Source organism: Passer montanus, unplaced genomic scaffold, assembly GCF_014805655.1.
Source record: "Passer montanus isolate IOZ18808 unplaced genomic scaffold, ASM1480565v1 scaffold54, whole genome shotgun sequence".
Taxonomy (NCBI): domain Eukaryota; kingdom Metazoa; phylum Chordata; class Aves; order Passeriformes; family Passeridae; genus Passer; species Passer montanus.
In genome coordinates this window covers 6,065,503-6,089,466 of record NW_024370374.1, presented here as the reverse complement: position 1 = coordinate 6,089,466, position 23,964 = coordinate 6,065,503, and the positions used below count along the sequence as shown (strand labels likewise).

Below are 23,964 nucleotides of genomic sequence, written 5' to 3'. Positions count from 1 at the left end.
TGCTGTTCAGTGGGCCAGCACTGAATAGTCTTCATCATAAAAACATGGTTTGTCTCAAACAATGACAAACCATGGGGGAGAGTGCAAACAGAATTATTGAAGTCACAACGAAATTTTATTTGTGCTAAAGGTAGTAGACATAGAGAGCATCAATTAACTGGAGATTAAAATACTGCTAATCTGTATCCCTTGGTATCTGTACAGGAGGGTTTGCCACTCTTACAGGTCTGCCTGCAAATCCCAGATTGCAAGGTTTAATCTTTTCCCCTCTAATTTCTCTGTGATTTAACAGTTCAGCACTGCTCAGCTGTGCCAGCCTCTCAAGCAGTGCAATTTGAAAGGTGCCTAGGTGCCCATGTTCAGGTAATCCAGTTTGTGGTCAAACCTTGCCACAGCATCTGAAGTTATGGACAGCCCTGGTTTACACTGGACTATTTCTTTCAGAGGAAACCACCTGTTAGGATGCCTACCTAAGAAAAACAAACTGCACCAGAAAGAAGTATATAAGGTCAGGTTTTTTAGTCATCTGACAGAAAATATTGAACCTAATTATCTGCAGGAAATCTTGCCTGTCTGCCTGCTTTGCATTTAATGGATATTTCTTTGTCATTTCTATTTTCAGCGTGTGATTGTCTGAGAATGGCATCTCCTTAAAACTCAACTCACATCAAAAGAACAGGTGCCTTGGAATTACAGGGATACCTGAGGCCCTGGCACATTAAATACACACTTCAAAATAAATTTTGTAGTAATTGCACTGCTAGACCTACTAAAACCCTGCTCACAGTTCAGTGTCTGAGCAGTACCATGGTCAGAGAAAACACTTGACTGCAGTTATCCATTCCTCTTCTTCCCATGGCTAGGATGTCTTCTTCAGGATTGAATTGACCTCCTCCTAAGTCTAGGGCATAATTTTTGTTTCCTGGTGGCTTTATTGTGAAAGTGCATCTCTCTATGATTTTGATTTATTGCTGTTTTTCACAGAGTGAGGTATGATTAACAATGTCTAAAAGCAAAAAAGGCTGCAGGCAACCTGAGCAATGGTGTCAGCTGTTAATGAAACTCATAGCAATTGAAGATCTCAAAAGTTCATCTCAGAATCTGCTGACATTGCAAAACTTCCCTCAGAGCTGCAACCCTGTTCCAACACAGAGGAAAAAAGTGTGCATGAGAAAAGACCTGTCTAGGTTAATGCCACATGCAGGGCTAGTGTTGGATTTAGTGACTCTGGTTCCCTGCTCTGTTGAGGGTGCTGCTTTCCCCCACCACCTTTTTTGGTTTGCTTCTAGCTATCCACACTAGGGGACCTGCAGCATGTGAAACCCTGCTGTATTAGCTAGCTGGGCAGTTTGTATTGAACAGGTGGGTATGTGTTATCAACAAGCAAAGGAAATAATAACATCAAAGTCATATGTCACAAAGGCAAGTGTTTAACAAGTATTTTTTGATGTACATGATTTTATTTACAGTCTTTTCTCCTCACTTTTTCTGCCTCAGCAGTTGCTAACCTTTGCTACTTTATGACACGAAGTTCAAGGATACATTGCATTATCCCAGACATCAGTGGAGAGAAACTGGCTTGCCATTAATAAAAACTGTAAAACCAACCCTACAATAAACCCTGCTTTTGGCCACGACCTCTGCCTCCTGGATGCAGCAGTGAAACACAGCCCAGAGCTCTCACTGAGCATTTTTAACCCAGGGTTAAAATCTCCCCGTGCAAGGTCAGCTGTAGAAAGGACTCAGGGCTGAGAGATGCATAAATGCTGTAGCTGCAGAGCAGCCTGGAATGGGGCTATCCAGGGGAACAGAGGAACTTGGCTCTTTCCTGGCTCTTTCATAGGACAAAGGGGTCTGTTCAATGTCCACCAAAATCAGCTGAAAGCATCTCTGTAACTTTATTTTGCCAACGATGCAAAGCAAAGCCACGCAGCTTTTAGGGCAGGAAGTGCAGTTTGCTGGAAGCAATGTGAATTCCTTTTGCTCCTTTTTGCATCGCTAATTTTTATTTATCACACAAAATCATAAACTGCACATAAACTTAAATGCAGACATAATGTACATTATTGTGATAATAGAGAAGCCGTGCTCCTTTAACCAGACAGATGAAATAAAAATAGACATATTGAACTAGTTCTCCTCAGTGGAATGTTCAAATTCCTTCTTTTTTCCAAATCTTTAAATTCTGGTCTGTTAAGGATAAAAAAAAAGTATAATTACACTAAAATGTGCTTTCAAAAGACAACACATCAGCTACATTTCTTCAGACAACAGCATATGAATGTCCCAAGATTGGTTGAAGGGTCTGTTAAGGATAAAAAAAAAAAGTATAATTACACTAAAATGTGCTTTCAAACGACAAAAAATCAGCTACATTTCTTCAGACAACAGCAGATGAATGTCCCAAGATTGGTTGAAGGCCTTTCACACAGGGCCTTGCAGGCAGTATCTTTTCCAAATCTTGTTGTAGATTGACTATTTGGAATTCACAAACCATTCAAGCAGAATACACAACAACTACAGTTTTGAATGTGTATAAATAGCACTCCTGTAAGTTAGGTTAGCTGCTTAAAAATATTAATTAAGGGAAGTCTGTATTTCCAGTTATTGTTTTGTTTTGTACAAGGTCACAGGGTAGCAGGGCTTAACCAATGACAAATACAGCCAAATTTGATAGGCAAAGCCAAAACTCCTATGGAAAAACGTGTTAAGTAGTGCCAGAGTTGTGGAGTGCAGATTTAAATAAACTGAGTTATGAACTGAAACTGGCCATAGTATAGTTGCAAATGTCAGTAAAGCAAACAAGCTCATTCTTTGCCTGGGAAGTAGCGTTGGAACACATCCTATGTACAGTCTGCATTTAAATGTAAATATGGGATTACCTTTTAGGTTGTGAGACAGAATCATACAGGCAACAAACATTACATCTTGGGTCTTCTGTGAGTGCAAACTGTTGTGTCAAATATGGCTAGATTAGTAGGGTTGATGGGCTTTATTCAAGGTTCCTAGAATTTATTTGCCAAGCATAAATAATTATTTAACAACTAATAGGGCGAGGCCAGAAATATAATAGCTTTTATGTTGAAATTAACATCAAGTGATTTGTAGACATCTGCTAAGCAGGCCAAATGTGGTCTGTGTGCTGTATGTTTTGCCTCACTGCCTCAAAATAACAAGCAGTGCTTATATTTGGAGGGGCAGTTTTCCTTGTTGAAGTGGAAAAAAAATGTTCTGATAGAAAATCATTTGCACTGTTAGGATCAAATGTGTGACGAACATTAAATAGCCCTACAAATTTAAATAATGCTCCGTGTTGAGATTTCAGCCTTGCAAATGCTCACTTCCTGATGTGAGCTTACTGTTGTTTGGAGAGAAACAAAAGTTCTTTCTTGTTAGAAAGAAAACAAAGTATCATGCAGTATATTCTGGCTCTTAGCCGTTTCAGCTTTCTGGGGCCCAGTAAGTGTGGGAGCTCCAGTGATTTAATTTTTTCCATAACAACCAGAAGAGTGAGGGAATCCTTAGAAAAGCCACAGTGTTAAGAAAGCCTGAAAAAGTTCCAAGTAGCAAAGACCCTTTCCAAGCAGATACTGGCTGTTGCCTTGCAGGGACCTGCATTGTGTGTGTAAGTGTTTGGGTGCTGTGGATGCCAGAACAGAAACTGTGCTTCCTTTCCTTGAGAGCACCACTGCTGGCATGGCCTCTTTGCTTTGCTGCCTGCTGCAGTTGGTCTGCTTTCAGGGCCAACCATTCAATCTTTGGCATCTTCTCTAGAGGTCTTGGCCTTTCCTCTGTTTTAAAAGTATTAGAAGGAGGTTGAATTGCTGAGTGGGGAGTGTAATCTTTGTGAGGCCAAGTCTAAAGATGTTAGTAATCTCAAAGGGCTGCGCTGGCAATTTACTGTGTACTGTGCAGGAATGAATGAGAGCCTCATATTCATTGTGCTTATGTATGCTCAAGTTCTTTATGTCCATATTTAGATCTATTAACACAATAAGATTAAGCCAACTTGGATTTCTTGCCTGAACAAAGCACTGAATGGCAGAGCCTCAACAACAGACCCCATAAATGTGTAGTGCCACCAGCAGCATGACTAGCACTGGACCCGAGATCCTGTGGGGTTTGGCAGTGACACAGAAGACACCGTTTTGAACAAGCTGGATTCCCTGTTGTACAGGAGCCTTGGCACCAACCTCCCTGTAAGCTGGCTCGGGCTTTTATGGGGGCCCTGGGCTCTGTGCTGGACTCAGTGTCTCTGCCCCAGGCTTTCCTGAATATCAGAGTGCAGCCTCAGGCTGCTCTGGTTCACCCTGCCAGGAGTGCCCTGGGAGTTTGCCTGCCAGGTGGGTTAGCCAGAACACACAGTGCTCCAGCCAAAGTCAACTTCCCCCTGTGAGGGTGACCTCAGGGAGGAAATGTCAGATGCTGCCTGGGCCAGTTTTCAAACCACACGTGACCCTTGCTGGAGGCACACAGTTTGTGGTGATTGGGAGTGGGGCTGGGGCTGAGCCTCACCCCCAGTGGGCTCCAGCTGTGCAGCACAGGTGAATAAAATTGAAGGTGAGGAGCCATGGAGTGCCCAGGGGTGCTGCCCAACCCCACAGGGAGCAGAGGGCACACAGGGGCACTGCACCAACAGCAGGGCATAAAGGGGGCTGAAGGACAAGAAGGGCACAGCTTGCAGCCTCCTGAAGTGGTCTGGTGCTACTCTGCATGGGCTGAAGCCTTGTGAAATTGGGTGGTGACACTCTTGGGATTGTGGCCGTCTGAACCGTCTGCTACACCTTCCCAGCGGGGATTTCCCCAGAAGGTAAGTGGCAGAAATTCCTGTCCTGTGCTGGCAATTCCTGAGGACAGAGTTAGAGAAATAGAACAAAACATCAGGAGGACGAGAGCTGTTGCATTAGCACATCCTGAGGCAATAGAAGCATAGGAAGGCTTGAGTTGAAAGGGACATCTAGGGGATCATGTAGCTCCAATAGCTCCAAACCCCTGCCATGGGCAGAGACACCTTCAGAAGCCAGATTTAGGCTGTGATATTTTTCCTCAGTGCTTCAAAGCACAAAGGAAGAAATTGTGTTTGCATCAGGCTCATCTTAGCTTTCTGTACTGAAGTAGTGCACAAAGGAGTTTGGAGTATCCTGAGGAGGGAATGCTTCAGAATTTTGCTCACAGATGAGGCTCCTTGTCCAGCCCATATGGCAAGCAATATCCAGGCTGGATAGAGAGTGGACAGCCATGTATGTGGTGGCTCTGACTACTGCAAGGACTAAGCATGGCTTCTTGGGCTTCATTGCCAGCATTCATCTGATGTGAGTGAGGAAGCTTCTCTGTGCCCTTTGGTCTTGGTTTTCTGAGGGAAATGTGAATTGCTGATTCCAAGTAACAGCATGGAAGAGCTCCTGTCATGAGGGTGTAAAACAGCCCATTCATCTTTACTTTGTTGATTAAGTTACTGCTTTGAGTACAAAATAGATAGCAAGGCAGTCATTTCTATGCATGTTCTAGGGTGGTGTGTTATTGCATTTTAACACTTGGCATGAGCATAATTTACACACAGTCACTGCTTTGTCTCCCATGGAAAACAAACCCTCTACCAGCAGATGCAAGAAATCTACTAAAGATTTCATGTTTTTAATGTTTACAGCATTTTTTATAGAGCTGCCTGTTAATTACCACATTTAAGAGTGTGCCCTTCTGCTGTGAGGGGTAGGCATCTATTTGGAATGATGCTTCTGGAAAGAATGTTGACACTAATTCAGCATTGCTGCATCTGGAAAGATGCTACTCTCAAGCAAAGTGCAAACTGGGACTAAGCCTGCTGTGAAAAGTGACACTAACTTGGTGTAAAAATGGCTGTGGGGGAGAAGTAGACCCCTGGTTTCAGAGGCTTCTTGCAGTCTCAGTGCAATACAGGTCAGTAAGAAAATAGGCCATGTGTTGGAGGGAACACATTTGCTAAGGCTGTGAGGCAAACACTGCTCAAAGGAGGGTGTGTGCAAATCTGAAACTCTGTCTCTAGCCCTTACCATCCTCCAGACAGCAGCTTCCTCCTCCTTTCCCAGAGGAGTGCCTCTGCTGCACCCAGGCATCTTACTGGGAGTGCAAAGCTTGCTGGGCAAAGAGCAGTGCTTTCTTCCATCTGTGTTCCTTCTGAAAGTGACTCCAACCATTTATGTCTTCTTTTGTCTCTCCTTCATGCTTCTATCTGACCCTTTCTTCCTGTATGAGTGGAAAACCCTGCCATGTCTCCAAGTTCAGACACTGTGGTGGCCCTGCAAAGGGGCATCATGCTGCAAAGGGGCATCATACAGGTGGTGGAAAGGGGGCATTGTGTAGTGAAAAGAAAAAAGGTCAAGGGGTCCCCAGCTTGGCATCGTGCCCTCTTAATACTCTTGTTCCCTTCATCCCCTTGCTGTCCTGTGGCTGGCAGGCAGGGACCCTGGGCCTGATGAGCTGCTGTGCACTTGTTAAGAAGCAGCTGTAACTACCTCAGGGGTGTCTGAGACATGGCCAGCCCAACCCGTGTATATTTTGATTCTGTGTGCTGCTCTTCAAACAGTGGAATTATTAGGTTCTCTGGAAAAATTACAGTTTCGCCTGTCTTTATGCATCTGTCTCTTGCTGTGAGCAGGGACTCTTTTTTTGTTTGGGTCTGTCTTTATCTCCATAGGTCTACCTGACAGAATAGAGGTGTGATTGTAGCATGTTGGCCTGTCTTAATTTAACCATCAGAGGGAATAGCAGCACTGGCCAGAAACCAATTTATCAAGTCTCCAGAGACCTTGTGTGTGTATCTCAAGATATGTTGACACTGCAGCAACTGCTGCTTGCAGAGAAACCTTGAGATAGCTCTTAATGATTTCACAGTGACCGAGTGGTTACTTAGCAGTGACTGAGTTCAATAATTGTCCCAGAGTTTATTCTGTGCCTTGGGTGTGTTTTGCAGCTTGTTCTGAGTGCCATGCTGCTGTGGATGGGATGCCCTCAGCTTAGCTAGCAGAAAACAGGGATAGTGTTTTACATGAGTAATGTGAATGTCCATCCAGACACATCCTCAGCACATATGGACCCAGTGCTAAGAGACTAAAGATGGAAAATGAGGCAACATACAGAAGAGTAGTTTTATCTAAGTAGAGCTACTTTTTGTCAGGGGGAGAGATGGGGACAAAGCAGTGGACACTTCAGTGCTAGAAGTATGAGGTAACAGCACAAAAATCATGACCAGAACTGTTGAAACCTAAAGGCCCAGGGTTGGTGGTGATTGTGGTGATCCCTAATTGATCCCTAATTGGTCCCTAATGGGCTGCAGCTGTGCAGCACAGGTGAATGCTATTGAAGGTGAGGAGCCATGGAGTGCCCAGGGGTGCTGCCCAACCCCGCAGGGAGCAGAGGGCACACAGGGGCACTGCACCAACAGCAGGGCATAAAGGGGGCTGAAGGACACAAGGAGCAGACATTTGCAGCCTTCTGAAGTGCCATGATGTTACTCTGTGTGGGCAGATGCCTGAAGCCTTCTGATGAGGTGAGGTGTTATTGTGTTTGGGAGAATGCTTAAAGCTTTCTGAAATTGTGTGGTGGCACTGTGGGTATGGTGGCTGTCTCTGCTGTAACAGAAACCCTCCCATGGTGCCTGATTCTGGAAGATGCCAAGTGCTGGCAGAGCCTGTGTCATGCAGTAGAATGTTGGTTTCTCTGGGTCGGGATTGAAGGCCCTTGAGATGATAGTTCATGTTCAGACTCAGGTGTTTATTATTTCTTATCAGTAAAACAGTCTCACAACCATGAGTTCTGCAGCTTCTCATTAGAAGGCACAAAATGGCTAAATATCTCTTGTTACAAGGTCTTTTAAGACTAAACTATTCAATTAAGAGCTGACACTTAGATTATTTTCCCTTTTTACCCAATAACTGATCCCTGGAAGCCCACAATGCAGACTTTTCTGCCCAATTGCAAAGTGCCAGCCAAATCCATGAAGAAGAAACCCAGGATGACACCCTGTGCCTCCATCTTGCTTCCATCCACAACATACTAAAAATCCCAAACCTAAATTTCTCACCAAGGGATACACCTACACTCTATATACTACTATTCTCTATAATCTATTTCACACTTCTGTGGATTCTAGTGTGTCTTGAAGTCTAGGGAACTTTCTCCATGGATGAGGGTCAAAGTCAGTGCTCCCCTGGGGGTCAGGGTGCCCCAGAGCAGACAGAGAAACATTCCCAGTGCCCTGGGTTTCCACAGCAGAACATCCTGCCAGTGCCTCAGACGTGGTAGAAGCAGAGATGAAGAGTGGCCCTCCAAGCCCACCTGGCACACAGCAATCTGGGGGCTCTCCTGGTGTTCCCTGTGGCATGGCTCATGTGAGCTGTCAGGGTAAGGAGAGCTGACCTCAGTGCCTGGGCTCTGCTCTGCCAGCCAGGGCTTCTCGCTGAGCTCTGCCTGCCTGCACTTAGAGCTTGCTGCTCTCATCTTTCAGTGGGTTTGGGTTGCTAAACCAGGCACCAACTTTCCGTGCCCATTCTCTTCCCTGAAAAAGGGCTCAGCTTCCCCTTCAGTCCAGCATAACTGGACCTTTGGACTTGAAAATTTCAGACTTTCAGCTAAGAAGATTTGTTCTCAGGACTTTTTCTTGCGTTCTGCTTTGAACATCATTTTGACATGCTCCTAAATTTGATAGGGCAATGGGAATGACCTGCACATGGAGATGGTATTGTAAAAAATTGTTTTAAAAATAGTTGGCATGTTTTCTAAATGAGATGCAGTGCAGTTTTTCGGTCATTCAAGTGTGCTTCCCATAGGTGCATGTGGATGCCATGGGACAGAGAGAGAAATGGCAAGTGTTTCTCCCAGTGGCTTGTGAGAAATTTGAGGGAGTTGGAAAGATGTGATAACTTGTTAGGCATAAGCAACTTGCAGGTGGTGTTTTTCTACTTTGTTTTCCTGTTCTTTTCAAGGGCAGTGTGCGAGGAAGGTGTTTTTGTTAGTTAGCCAATCAAATAGACTCTGTCGTATTGCTGTATAAAACCGCGCTGTTATTTTGAATAAAGCCTTCTTTACCTTTTCTACAATCGTGCCTCTCGCCTGTTCCTGTGTCATTCTCGGGGCAGGAGCGGCAGGTGTAGGCTGGCTGTGTGTCACTGGCTTTGCCACAGGAGATGCGATCCAGGTTAGTGACGAACTGGCCTGGATCTGTCTGATCGCTGCTTTAGTCACACCCAGAAAAGCACTCGGGAACTTCGGCTAAGGCTTGCCGAGGCCAAGAGGAGCGATGAAATAAGCGATGTGAAAAGCAGAGCGGTTCTGAATCGGAGCCGTCAGCGTCCTGCAGGTTGGGAGCTGCGGAGCCTTCATCCTCCCTCCATCCTCTCCCTCCAGCCGCCAGCCCGCACTGCAGCAGCCCCACCTGCTGTCGGACGGGCAGGACGCGCTCCCTTCCCCTTCCCTGCCGCCCTGGTGTTTGCCATCCCTTGTGTTGACTCTCAGGATATTTTATCTCCGCTTGTAAAGCGCTGAGTAAATTTACACACGCCCCGAGTGCTTGATAATAAATAACAGCGCCGAGCTTGTGCTTTTACTGGCGTTTGATTTCAAGAGCTCTCAGTGAAGGAAAAGTTACAAAGGCAAAGATACAGCTGAGGTTCTTGAGATGGTTTTATTCTAAAGTTCATTTTGAAGTTTTTTCTCTTTAGAAATGAGAGCACCACATGCAAATCTGCCCAGAATAAGAAAGAAAATAAATGAGACTTTTTAATCGACAGCACTTGTAAAAAGGACAGGGTGATAAGCCATGCATTAAGGTACTTTTTCTCAAATTATACTGCTGCTTTTATGAGTTAAGATGAGCACAGTGATCAAGAGTAAGGCTTATTTACACCACAGATGTAAATACTTTGTACTTTGAGATGAGGATGCTTTTGGAGGAGGAAAATATTTTCATGTCTAAAGGCTTTTATATGTATATATCTATATATATAAAATTTATATCTATGAATGTGTGTGTATATATATTTATATGAATTATATGTATTTAAAGACAAGTTCCTCAACATACTTCAGCTCATGCCTGTTTCCAGCAACAGTTTAGCTTTAGTCAATTTGAATATTGCTGGATCAGGATCTAGACCATCAACTTTACTTCCCCTAGAAAAATCCCTACAGTTCCAATGATCGCTATCTCCCCAAGGATCTTATTTGAGAAGAGTTTGTTAGCCTGCAGTGAGACAGACTGCATTGGATTTGACAGTAGGGAGAGACTCAAACCAGCAAAGCTTGCTGCTGGGATGATTCCAGACACTTTATTTATGAGGATTCTTTAGATTTATGCATTAGAAATGTAGACTTGAGAGTGTGTGTGTGTTGTTATTCCTTCTTGTAGGATATGGTGCGCACACGTAGAAGCAGAATGAAAAGGTGTTGTTATTTAGGTTGGAGTGTGGGAATAATTGATATAGTTTGTTTCCAAAGCAAGTAGAATTAAAGCTCAGGCATTATCTGAGATGGCCGAAGCTTCCTCCAAGATTCCTTCTCTGCAAAAACCCAGCAGAGCAGGCTCCAGCTGACATTGGGAAACCCTTTTTATTTGTGGCGTGACATGTGTTTTACACCTGGACTTATAAAATTTTTATTTCAAATCTGCTATTAAGCCTCCATATGTCATTTTGATCGCTTGATAGGACAGTTAATAGACAATGTTGAGCACCTGCTCGTTTCCTGCACATTGAGATTTGGATTCATAAGTGAAGCAAGATTTTATAATATTATAAACTAAAAAATGCTTAACCACACATTCTGAACACATAACAAAGGGGTTTCTTTTATTCATGAATATAAGGCACTTCATCTCAAAAGATAGTTTAGACCTTAATTTTTAAAAAGGATGTTTGGATTTCTTAGGTGAGGAAATGTTTTTGCTGGTGTCTCTGCCTGCTCTGATTTGTGCCTGTGTAACCCAGCAGGGAGAGCACAGCACTTTTTGATGTTCTCAGCCAGGGTGAATGCACGTTGCTTTGAAGATGAGGAAGGCACAGCAGTGGTGCCTGTGCCATGTGCAGGTTCTCCACAGGGGTTACACTTTACCCCACAAGAACTTAAAATGTCACAACTGCCACAAAGTGCAGCGAGTCCAGAAACTCAGTGCAAGATGTACAAAATAAAGAGGAGAGGGAACAATGTAGCTGCTGCTTTTTGTGATTTCTTTTGAAATATGACCATAGGTCATATCTACGCATTAGAAATGACCTGTGATAGACCTATATAAATATGGGTAATGTTTCACTCAGTATTAAGTTGCTGGAATTTGAATTGTTTCCTTGTATAAAGCATCTTAGTGGGTACCTCTGATGCCACAGTCATTGCAGTAGTGTGTAGCAAGTGAGAATGTGGCCTGGCTTTACCTTACAGGCAGGACAGTGCTTCCCTTTCTAGGAATATTAGATTAATTTACCTTGGGATCCAGCAGCACCCAGGCTGAGATGTCTGGTGGCAACTCCATGTTTTGGTGTCTGGAGTATTCCTATATGAGTGCAAATAGATTCAGATGTTTGGAAAATGGCAAAAGGGATGAAAAAAGTACATTTTTGTGAGGAATTCAGTGGGCAAGAAGGTCACCCTTTACTGTAGTTGTAGGTAATGTAGTAAAGGCTGATGAACAGGGATCTGGACCTCTGAAGGATGAAACTTCATGACAGCCTTTGTGGAAAGTCTTGTTAGTGGGCACAGCTCATAACCAAATAGAGGACTCTGAAGTGATTAGTTAATCTTTTCTTCAAATGCTTGTTAATAAGTTGGAGGCTTTTTATAAACATGAAGTTTACGTGTTAAACAAATGTGTGATCAGGTCTATGCATGGGCTCCTGTCAGTCTGCTCTCTCAGGAATGTGGCAAAAAAAGTGTGTTATGTGGTATTTCATTGTTTACTCAGGGTTTCAGCTAAGCATGTTAGAAAGGTCTGAGTTAGCCAACAATCTGACTATCCCTAGATTACATGGCTGAGGTGAGATTTGCAAGAGGAAGTTTTTAGTTTATTAAATCTACAGCTAGGGTTGGGAAAAAAAAATACACAGCATTCTGGGCATATGAACCATCCTTTGGGCGCTTGAGAGGGATTGATGGCAGCATTTGCTACGCTGAAAGCTCAGTGGATGTGAACTTATGTCTGTTTGGCTCAATTACTGTGCTCTGAGCAGTGTAATTTAAATATTGTGTGTTTCCGGAAGGTTAACGTTGCTGGTACACTTCGTGCTCTTCACTGTAAAAAGCAAGCACTCTAAAAACAAGTGACAATCTCCCATTTGCCACTCTGCAATCAGTGAAACTGCTCTGTTAAGACAGAAATTTTCAAGGCTAAAGTCAATTAGAGGGGGGAGGGGGTTTCTTGAATTTGTCAGTCCACGTGAGACAGACGCAGAAATGACACTGTAAGGATGGCAGTAAGGGACAGGCCAAACTGGGGGCTAAATTTACTGATGTAAACGATACTTTGAGGGGAAGGGCAGAATTGCCCACCCTCGCGTGGTTTAGAAGCTGGTCCAAGATCTGCTGCCTCCGAGGCAGACCCTTGCTGAGTGGTGTGGCACAGACATCCACCCTGCAGCCTCCCTGGGAGCTTGGTGCTGCCATTTTCCTGGGGGCAAAATCCTGTGTTCAACCCAGAGCCAGCCATGGTTTTACTGGCAAGGAGTAGCTCTGTGTGCGTGCCCTGAGGTCAGTGTCTGTCCATGGGATCATGAGGATAATCCCTTCTCCAGGCACCTTTACACATTGCTGTGCAGCAGGGAAAGGTATGGAGCATTATACATTTATTTATATAAATAATTTCTAGTGCAGCACTAGCACAATTCCAGTGAGGGAGAGCAGAGCATAGACAGGCTGCTGTGCAGCTGGTCATTGCACAGTGAATGCACCTGGGCTATTGCAATAATTTGTTCATTTAAATTTAATTTCAAGTAAAGCTCATTTTGTGCTTTTTAATTTTAGATACTATCATCAGTTTCCTAGCAAAGTTTTGGAAGTCTAGCTGCAAATAGTAGACTTCACAGAATGGCTGTGGATAAATATATAAATAATACATATATTTAGATTGTCTTCTTGACTTCCAATCACTTCAGTGAAGTCGCCCATGATTTTTATGTTATAGGACATAGCAAAAGATGCACCTGCCAGTTTTATATTTCTGTTTTTATATTGTTGGAAGAGGTTTGGAAGTTTGATCTAAGTATATTCCCAAAAGTTCAGATGCTTCTCTGAATCTTTCCAATTTGCTGGAGGAATATTGTGGTGGGTTTTTTTTGTTGTTGTTGGTTTTTTTTTTGCTGGAGGGCAGCCCAGGGTCTTAAAGGTCCATTTGAGACTTACGACCTCTGATTCCTGGAACTGAAATGTAGAGCCCAAATTATGAGCACCTATATGGGGGTTTCTAGTGAACTCAGTGGAAATCTTGTATGAAATATGTGCTGTCACATCCTGTGTTTTCTTGTGGGCAGATCAAAAATATCAACGTTTCTTATGGAACAACTCTATTTTTGACTCAGTAGCAAATGAGCAGGAGCTGGACATGACAGAATGGAAAAGAAAATGAAATATGAACACAAAGAAATCTTTCTTTAGCCATTTACAGAGTAGCCATTTGTCAGCATCTGATAAGTACATATCTATTTTAGGGAGCAGAAGAACATCTGAAATGTGCCATTCATATGTGATTTGAGTCCTCAACGTAGCTTGTGGTTATGAGTGTGTCTTTAGCATATTTCAGTGTCCTGCCCCAAAGCCTTTTGGTCACATAAACTTATCTCAGATTTCATTTTCTTTCAGTTGTAGTATTAATTTGGGGATTGCTACAGTTTGTTTGCTTTAAAAAAAAATCTGTGTGATTTCTTTCTTTGCATTTTGCAAACCTCATCATTTTAAAATCCTAAATGAACTGTTAAAAGAACTATTTATTATAACCCTATTATATGGATATATTTTGACAAAGAATGTGCATGAGCTTGATGGTGCATCAAAGCAAAAAAAGCCAAAATGGGCTTTGACTTTAAGGAAAAGACTTGAACCACTGTCAAGATCAAAGTATATTTCATGTATTGGAGTCCTGATTCAGCAAAGCGTGCAAGAAAGAATTTCAGACACAGTGAGCTTTGGTGGCAGCCAGTGAACATGATTGCATTTACTGCTGGGCTTCTTGCTTTTCAAAAATCCCAACCAAACAAAGCAGTTGCCAACAATGAAGGCATCAAAAATATTGTGGTCTTTCTTCATTTTCACATCCTGGCACAGCATTCCTTTCACAGTTTGCATTATTCATAATGAACTGCTTTGATCAGAAGGACTTAAAATTTTAAAGTTCCTGCATTTGCAGATCTGTTTCTCTTGGTAAGTGTGGTTGGGTGACAGGAAATAGCTTGTGTGCTTTTCCATGTCCTAGTAATCTTTTAATCAAATAGTAATGTTTCATGCAATAGCCTCACTGCTCTTCCTCCTTCTCCATCGCCAGGAGTCTCAGAATATGCGTGCTGACACCAAACAAATGAAAGCAGTACTTTTTTTCTTAATGGGAAATGCTCTGGTTCCCTGCATCCCTCTTTGTTCCTCAAGCAGACCAGTGAGGGCTTTCAGCCAGACAAATGTTTTATGGCAATAGTGCTTTATGTTTTCCTAACACCCTTCTTCTAAAGGTCTAAAATGCTTTACAGCACTAATAAATTAAGCCTTACCACATCCTATGTGGTAGGTAACTATTCTGCCCCTTTTACAGGGGCCAGACTTTGTGGAATAAACTGCATTCACCATGCCAGCACACTGTGAGCAGCCATTTGGGGTTTCATCCCAGAATGCTGTCCACAATGGAGTCTATAAAAGAGATATCTACAAGGCAAAGCACCAGCACTTTTAGAAGCAGTGCTTGTCTTCAGACCTTATGCAGAGAGCTTGAAAAAAATTGTGAAGAAAACTGTGATTAGGCACCAAGAAAAGTCTCAGAAATAATTAAAGATGAAAAACTCTAATAAACGATGAAATGAATGTTTATCAGTCTGGAAAGAATGGTCGTGTGGAAGATGGTCTGAGGAATCAAAGGAAAGGTTTTAGAGTGGAGGAACCATGACTAGATTTTTCTTGGCTGCAATTAAAAATGTACAGGAGCACCTGGTCACCCCATAATAGTTAGCTGAGATTTTAAAAAGTCATAACATTGTTAACCTTGCTCATTCCCAACCGGAAATCTAAATAACTCTAGGCAGCTGCATTAACTCAGGTTTTAAATCACAACTGAGCTGCAGCTCTGGGTGGTTAACTGAACAGCTAAAAGACTTTCAGCAATGTATTTGTGTCTGAAATCTGACTGGTGAGACCCCACAAACTCATGAAGGTGTGCTAAACAACTCACCACCTCTTTTGCTCATGTCCCTTTGGAGTCTGCAGGGACAGTGACCACACAGGTTTGAGGCAACACCAAATCATGGAAGAAACTGTGACATGAAACGTGAATCCTCAGGAGCAGCAAAATGTAAATTACTTTCAAAATTAAGCTTGGTCATTGTATGGACAGGTATGTGGGGTGTGATGGTCTGGATTAGCTGGGCTCAATCCATTGATCAGGGAGGAAGCCCTCCCAAGATAAATTAATATCATGTGATGAACTCGGTGCTTCATGGCATGCTGTTTGTTAAGTTGTTAAAAAAATCATATCATACAGGGATAACCTCATTATTGTGTTAAGATGAAGCACAGAATACAGGCACCAAGGAATATCTTCTGTTCTGAAATATTCATAAGTTTTTTTGTTTTCTTTTTCTACTGACACAAACAGTCAAAAAGCAGCCTGGAGGAAATGTCCTTCGCTTTTGGAAAATGAGTTGGTAATTTATTCACATAAGGCCATGTAGTCATTTTGAATTAGCACATTGTGGAATCTACTAATAAAAAGAAGTCAGTTTACATTTTAAACAACCTTTAATATTTGTAAAAGTAAATATCCCTTAATTTCTCAGCAATTTAGATGTAATGGGAATTGTCAGAAATTTTAATTTCTCCCCGTTTAGCTCACTCACAATGGCTGTCAAACAGTCAAGTGATATGACGTAAAGTACTGCTAATCGTTTCAGCACAAGACAGTACTTCAAAGGTAAGGCAAAGGATGTGCAGACACTAATGAAATTTTATTATCAGAACATAGAATTAGAATTGTGACAAGAGACAATGGTTGCAGTGACATGCAGCTAGAATGCTAAGCTTCTGAAATCTCCAGGCTGAGTCTCGCAGACAAAAATAGCTAAAGCTACAGACTTCTTAATAGTCTTAAATGGAAATGGAATGGGCTCCATTAATCAGATGAACAAACCGTAGGAGATTACAGAAAGGGCTCATTCTGTGTTTTCAGGCTATTCACCCTCATGGCCACTGTGTCCTGTTTGTGACGGTGTGGTTTGAAGCCCAGGTGTTGCTTCTCTGAGAGTATTGTTTTTGTAATTCAGAGGAAAACATGGGAAGCTCGTAAGGCTGCATGGTGTGATGGTTTTTGTAAGAACCTGCTTTGGCAGAGCCTCCCTAAACTGAGTCTTTTTTCACATGATTGAGCCAGTTCTGTCTATGAAACAGGGCTGAATGTCTCCAGATATGTGAGAATAAGGAGTTTGCTTCAGAACAGATCACTGGTGTCCCCCAACTTCTCCAAGACAAAACAATAAATTTAAATGACCTATGGGTATCCCTGGCTATTTTGGTGTTCACTAAGAATATCTACTTTACAGTAATCTGTGAGACTCTCTCAGGTGTTGAAGAAGTCACAGGTTTGATGCTAGTGGGTTCACTTGAATCAAGTCCTAAAGCATTTGTAAAGAAACTGTCATTGTCCTTTCCTTCTCATTCTCTAATTCCCTGAACTGTGCTGTGTTCTGTTGCCTTGTGAACTTTGGCAGCTGCAAGGGTAAATAAAAATGCCCCCTGAAATTTATGATGTTTGCTTCCTTTTGTATGTGAGTTAAACTTGGGTAAGAGGGATCAAAGCCTGGGAAGTTCTCTCTCCTTTGTGGGGGACCTGTACACTGATATTAGGAACTCAATCTCTGAATTTCAGATTAGTCCTGTTTACAATTCCATCAGAGATAAAAAAGTATTTGAGAAGGGTTGGAAACCATAGATACCCATGGTTATATTCTGTAAGTGTGTTTTGGGCCCTTTTAGTGCATGCCAGTTTCCTTGGAGTTCTGTGCAAGTATAAGGGCTTTATGAAAACTCAAACCCAGCATGGATGTGACAGTAAGGACTCTGCTGCAACTTGCACAGGACACAACCCAGCAGGAAGTCTGCAGTGTCAGGCACTGTCTTTCCTTCCTCCACCTGCAGAGCAGCTATTGGCACTGGGGAGGACACAGAAGTGTTTTGAGTGTAGAGCTGAGAGTGGAAAATTGTCAGTAAACCCCTCTAGTTGCACTGGTGTCATTGTAGTACGATTTCTAGCTTCATTTTAAATGAAAGTGGAAGGTGTATTGTTCTGTTTAGGAGATAGTCTCTCCTCTTGCCAAGAGTGTAGGATTTTCCTCTACATAAGGAAAAGGTCACAAAAATAATGGAATTTATTAGCCCTGCCATAGTATTCCATGACACTGGCAGTAACAAATAAATAAACAGGCAGGGCCACAGTGTATATCTCTAAGATGTTGGTTTGGCCTCGCAGGAGATTCCGGGTTTTGGGTCCTGGTCAAAACTGCTTGTACCTGGTGCTTTCTGCTCAGAGCTGCTGCATTTTTGTTCCAGGGACTAGGGCTATATCCCACTTTCCCTGTTCTATTCCTAGGGTAGCTGCATTTTATTTTTCCCATTTTCTTTTAAAATCTTCCAGTTTTTCTCTATCTGTGTAGTTTTTATTCTTGCAAAGACCATCTCCAGAGTCTGAAAATAGATAATTCACGTTCCCTTGTGCTATTCCCTGTGCCACACTGCCACTCTCCTGCCAGTGTGGAGTGTAAACATGTAAGGGATTCAAGCTATGCTAGTACAGCTGCTTGCCAAGGGCAAACTGTAACCCAGAGTGCTTGATCATTAGCTGAAAGCAAACTGCACATCGTACATGCACATATGCTGTCTGTTTACAGTTTTGATTCCATTGCTAAGTTATGCAAGTCTACCAGTCAGGGAGTAAAACCAACGCCACATATGTTTGGTGACTAACCAAAAACGTGATTTGTCTTCACAATAAAAGAAAAGGGTAGGGGGAGAAGAGTCCAAAGCTTGTATTCCACTTGGTAATGCAATTTGGAATGGAGGTGACAAGTGGTTTGAAAATATTTTGGTTGTTGTGTTCATAGCAAAAGCAGAGCAAATTCTGAATGGGCAACACTCAGCTGTGTTGCTGCAGGGAGAGCAAACATTGCCACATGGCTCGTGCCTACCCTGAATATCTGCACCAAACTGCTCCACAGAATTTTTTCTGCTGAGGAGCAGCTCCCACTCAGTTTCAGAGTGTCACAATTAGCTCATGTGCAGCAGAATGCTTTGGAATATTGGGCAGGAAAGGAATCCTTATGACCTGTTTGTTCAGGAAAGTTCTCTCCTCTCCTGGCTTTAACCTGGAGCTGAAGGTTCTGGGCCACAGTGATGCGATCCCTCAGCTCCAGCGTGCTGGGGCAGCAGCTCTCTCCTCACTAATGAGGGTGTTGAAGATTAATGAATTGCAGACTCTAATGTGCTTGCGGGGTCACAAAGATGTTTAAAATGATTGGGTCTGTAGTGGTGCCTGTTTATCCACTGCCAGCTCCTCTGGTACCTTAAAGCCCCCATCAGTGGTGGCAGGGAAGCTTTCTGGGAATGTAGAGGCTCACCACAAGGGGAAAGGAGAGTGTGACTGCCTGGTAGAAACCTTCTTCTCTTCCCCTGGTTCTTGAACAATAAACTTCCCTTCATCTGCAAAACCTCTTCCATGTGAAATTCACATGTATCTTGGAAGGATTGTTAATTAAACAAAAGGGGATGCAAGGAAAATTCAGATTAAAATTATGTTCTTACTGGGAGCAAGAAATTGTTGTCCTGGCAACAACAAACATCTGTGTTTTCTCTCATTTATTTCAATCTTTTTTTCCCTCATATTTTTTCCCTTTTCCCTCTTCTTTCCTTTGTCTCTTTTTTCTCTTCCCCCCCCCCCTTCCTTTTTCTTTATTTTCCCCCCTCTCTCTTTCTTCTCTCTCTTTTTTGTCTTTTTTCTTTTATTGGGAGAGGGGACCTTGCCTTGTATTTGCAGTACCCTGCAAGAGGACTTTAAGGTTTTAGCTGCTCCTGTGAGTTATAATGGTCAGGGTTAGTCCTTTAAGCAGCATTTCATGCAGCACTCTGCAGGGGAGGTCTTGATGCTGATTTTTTTTTTTTTTTTTTTTTCTCATGGGACTCTGATTGATATAAAAGTGGCCTTGCAGAACCAAGTTCATTCTTGGATGAGAAGGTCTGCCTTAGACCTTCAAATTTTAGTTAAAATACACTTACACACTTTATGGAGACAAGAGTTCTTGGGAATAAAAAGCTTTATATGCTTTTTAGAGGGAAATTCTCTGGAACTGGCTTATGTTCAAATTAAGGAGGGTTGTGGCAGATTAATAGAAAACTGCAGAGCTTATCTTAGTGCACTGGTGCTAGAATTGTGTGTTGGATTGGGATAAACTATTAATTATTAATCCAAACCTTTCCTAACAGAGTTAAAAAGGTACAGACAATATTTTGGTAAGGGGAAAAACCTGGAAATTGTCATAAACCTCCTCTCTTCACCTTTAGTGCAACCTCTTGGTTTTTAATTACTCCTGTAAAGTAGAGCAATCACAGCATCCTCCTGTGACATTTTCAAGTTTTCTGTCTGCTCCACTTACGAGAAACAAATGGGTCTGCTCAGCTCCATCTAGATTGAGTTTTTCATGAAGTCATTACTTCTGTCACAGGGACTATTTTCAAATTGAAAAATCTGAAACAATAAATGATGGTGAAGCAGTTAATAACTGTTAAGAAATCACATTTGGAAAATTGCATTTAAGCAATAACCTTTCTCCCTGTAATTAAATGACAGAAAGGTCCTGGTTTTAATTAAGTCAGCAATTTATAGTTATGAAGCTATACTTCACTATGCAGATTAGAAGATGATAGGTCACAGAACACCCTGAGTGCATTTTTAGCAGAGCTGATCTGGTAATTACTCCACTGTTCAGTGGTGACCACAGTGAACCGTATCTCTAGATTAAACAATTTTCTTTTCCCTGCTCCATGATGTATAACCAGGATGAGTAAATGTACCACTAGGACTGCATGGAACATCTTTAAATTAAAATGGATTTTAAATGAGGGGGCATGAGCGAAGGAAGTAATGTTTGAAGAACAGCGGTAAAAATGAATGGGCCACTAGGCAAGTCTTGCAAGCAGAGAATATATCATTGTTTTACAGGGCTTTCTATCTTGTGCCTGAATGTTTGCTGCAGATTTATGAGGAAGTAAAATGCTAATGTTAGTGTATTTATAAACATATGATGGGGGTTTCATCTATAATTTATTCCCAAGCCCTGCATTATGCAGCCTATGAAAGAAAATGAAATGCTGTGTTGGACAGCGAAAGGGTTCATTAATACAGCTTTCACATTTTATTTAACTAACCCCTAGCTCATATTACACATTGATTATTACATTGTGAGCTGGTTTTGAACGCTTATTGTGTTCTGTTCCTCAGGCCTTTTGCTAGCTACTTCAAGAAGATTTCAGCAGCATTCCCCTGCCTTATTTCAAGTAGCACTAAGTATATTCATTTGGCCTTCAGGCATATCAGCACTGTATGTATATTTATGGATTTTTTTTTTCCCCTTAAAGATCTGGGGGAAAAGAGGTGGAGTAAAGGGTTATTAGCAAAATGTGTTATTTTAGTCAGATGCTCACAAATAACCTGCATTTGGATCGCACTACAGAATCAGTTCCAATCAAATGTAACCAGTGTAAGCTTTGCTGAACCAGAGTTTGTAAATAAGGAATATTCAAATAGCACTTTGGTTCACAGTTCTACTTCCTTTTACTTGTAAACAAACTAATTCATTGACCAGAATAACTTCTTTAATGGCCAAATTAGCCATCAGTGTAAATTGCCAGCACTGTGTGGAAGTCTCTTAAGATTTGCCAGTACAGTCTGAAATTTACTTACCAAGCTCAATTTTCCCATGCATTACAACTGAGTGCTTGTTGAGGGGGAGGGGTGGCGTGTGTGGAAAGGGAGGAAAAGCCAGTTACAAGATGATATTTATGAAAGTGGACATCAGTAACTATTGACATTAAGTGAAGACAGCAGATGATGGTTTTCAAGTTTACTGATACAAATACTCGCTTGCAATTCCTCTTACCCCGTTTGCTGGGTGATTGTTTTATTTTTATTCCCAGGTTTTTTTAAAAACCTTAGTCTGATTTTCTCTGGCTTTAACATCAGGGGCTTCAGCCAGCAATAGGCAGTGGCAGGATTATGTCAAGGTTGAATTTTTGTAAAGAGGGCAAGGAAAAGAAAGGCGAAAGTAGAATCTCTCAAGCACAGTTACCTTCTTCCAGGTTTTGAGTGGGATTTTTTTGGTGTGGTGGGTTTTTTTCCATACAGTTTTAATATAATTTTATATTTCCTGGGAGTATCAAGGAACAATATACAGTGCTGAATGCCAGGTTTCTAAAATATACAGTTGTTTAACTAAATGAGAAATTGTTTGAATAATAAGCCTGAAAGTCTCATAGAATCAGATATCTAAGGAAGTTTCTTTTTTTAAAAGAAGGTAAATCTCCCCTATGGAGATTCTGGAATGCTGAAAGAATATGAAAAAGAATGGAAAAATTTATTTGCTTTTCGTTTCTCCTGTCCTTTTTTTCTGTTGATGGAATTGACATTTAATTTAATTGATGACAGAGATTTGTAGTTTCCCCACACACACATGCACACACTCCTCTCCACCATGTTTATCCTGGAAATAAACAAGCTTAGCACCTCCTTTGTACACCTACCTGTGTACAGCTTTATTCTGAGGCATCCATATGTTTATAATGAAGTTTAGAGATGGTTTGGTTTAAATGTGGCAGCAGAGCAAGGGGACAGCTCTGTGGCTGCTCAGTGAACAATGGAATTTGGCCCACTGCTGATCCAGCACACAGAATGAATTTTGTACACTCTACACAGTCCTGGGGAAGCTGGGCAAACAAAATAAGCAGCAGTTATTTAGCAGAGGCATGCCTTGGCTTCCATGACCTTGACATATTTTCACAGCACTGAGTTGTGAGCTCTTACCAGAAGCCCCCAGTTTACCAGGGTAAGAACATCTTTCCTTTAAGAGCTGGCTTGTCTTACTTCCCTTTCTATCCTTGTCTCTTTCTTTTTTGTTCAATATTTTTATGGTACCTCTTTTCTTTCTTTGTCCTTATCTCTACTGCTCTTTTCAGTGTATCAGGGTGAAGATATTTCAGAAAGCTGCCATCTAGAAGCAATCCAGTGCCGCAGACTGAAATTTAGATATTTTTAAAGATTTTCTTTAGCAATGTGTGACTTTTGGAGTTAAAAGGGTAGAGATGCAGAGCTGCAGAGCCCTAATCCCTGAAGATGTAGCACAAATAATGCTTTCTGCATAACACTGGGGACAGAGTCAGAATAACCCAAAATCCACACCCATCCAAGCTCTGGGGTCTACAGTCTGTTAGAGCTCTGTGAAACTTGAAGCACAGAGATGAACATCTGCTCTTTTCTAGCAATTGCTGTCTGACACACCAACTTCTTATTCTCAACAGAAATTGACAATCAACTTCTTGATTCTTATAACTTCTCATCAGCTCACTGGAAGCTGTTAAAGGCAAATGGAAATATGTGAGATTTTAACTGACTTCCACAGAAATGTGAAGTTGTTTCTCAACTCCTGTGCTAAGACAATTATCTAAATCAGGATTTGTTTTATTGCTTCTGAAGAACATGAATTTACCATTTTGCTTTCTCCTGAAACAGCTGGAATTACTTAGTCTTGGAGATGTGGATTTCCTGTCACTCCTTGCAGAGTCTAAGGAAGTTCATGGCAATATTCCCTGTAGACAAGGCCTTTAAAATGGCTGTCATGAGGCATGGAGATGTAAAGTAAATTGATGACAGAAGAATTATATGTGGGACTTACCCTTCAGTGATTATGTACACCTGCCTTATTAGGACATCCAGGGCAAGTCTCCCTTCCAGACATCCCATTCTGCCAACGTTACATCCAGAAAAGAGACACACAATTAAGGTGGGCAGGAAAACCTTTGAATTATGGAGAGGTGCATCCTTCCTGATGTGTTTGACAGCAGAAATCAGATAAGGAAAGCTGAGGAATTCTTATACTTCTCAGGGGAAGAAGTGAATTTGAATCAATGTGACAAAAGATCTTCAAGTGGTGCTAGCATGCTTTGGAAAAAAAGCAGTGAAATCCTTTTCCCTTCACTTTTACTAGGGAGTTCTTGAAGAACACATTTTCAAGTTGACTTTAGGCATGGTAGCTTTGCAGAGAAGCTTGCTGGAAAATGCTGGAGTACTTTTACCACTCCATGAATCAGAATATTATCTTCTCTCTCAGCACGCTACCTACAGGCAAGGGTGGTGATAGTTACACTGACTTTCCAGCAATCTCTGCTGCTGCTCAGTTTCTGATCTGAAATTCTGCATCTAATGTTGAAACAATTACACTGATCAGTTTTAATTAGTCCATTGGCTCACTGTGGTGTTAAGGAGAAGCAGAGTGCAGGGATTAGCATGATGGGTATAAGCATTTACCCATTTCCCTCCTTTGGCCAGCCTCTCTTTAATGACATGAGGTTACATGTTTACTATTTCATTTAGGCATTCACATTCTCTGAACAGAGAGAGACATCATTCTCTCTCTCAGGGTTTTTTTTCCTGTAGAAGCACAGAGAGAAGAAAGAGAAAACAATTCTTATCTCTACTTGCTGCTCCTGTTCTTTTTG

The 23,964-nt window shown here is 41.9% G+C and overlaps 1 long non-coding RNA gene across 1 annotated transcript in view; it reads left to right on the top strand.

Moving 5' to 3' along the window:
* The first annotated feature begins 4,645 nt into the window (after window positions 1-4,645).
* Window positions 4,646-23,964, top strand: part of LOC120509880 — a 30,171-nt gene continuing 10,852 nt past the window's right edge. The window contains exon 1 of the long non-coding RNA XR_005629355.1: window positions 4,646-4,810. This is a non-coding gene — a long non-coding RNA (uncharacterized LOC120509880). The remainder of the gene's footprint in view (window positions 4,811-23,964) is intronic.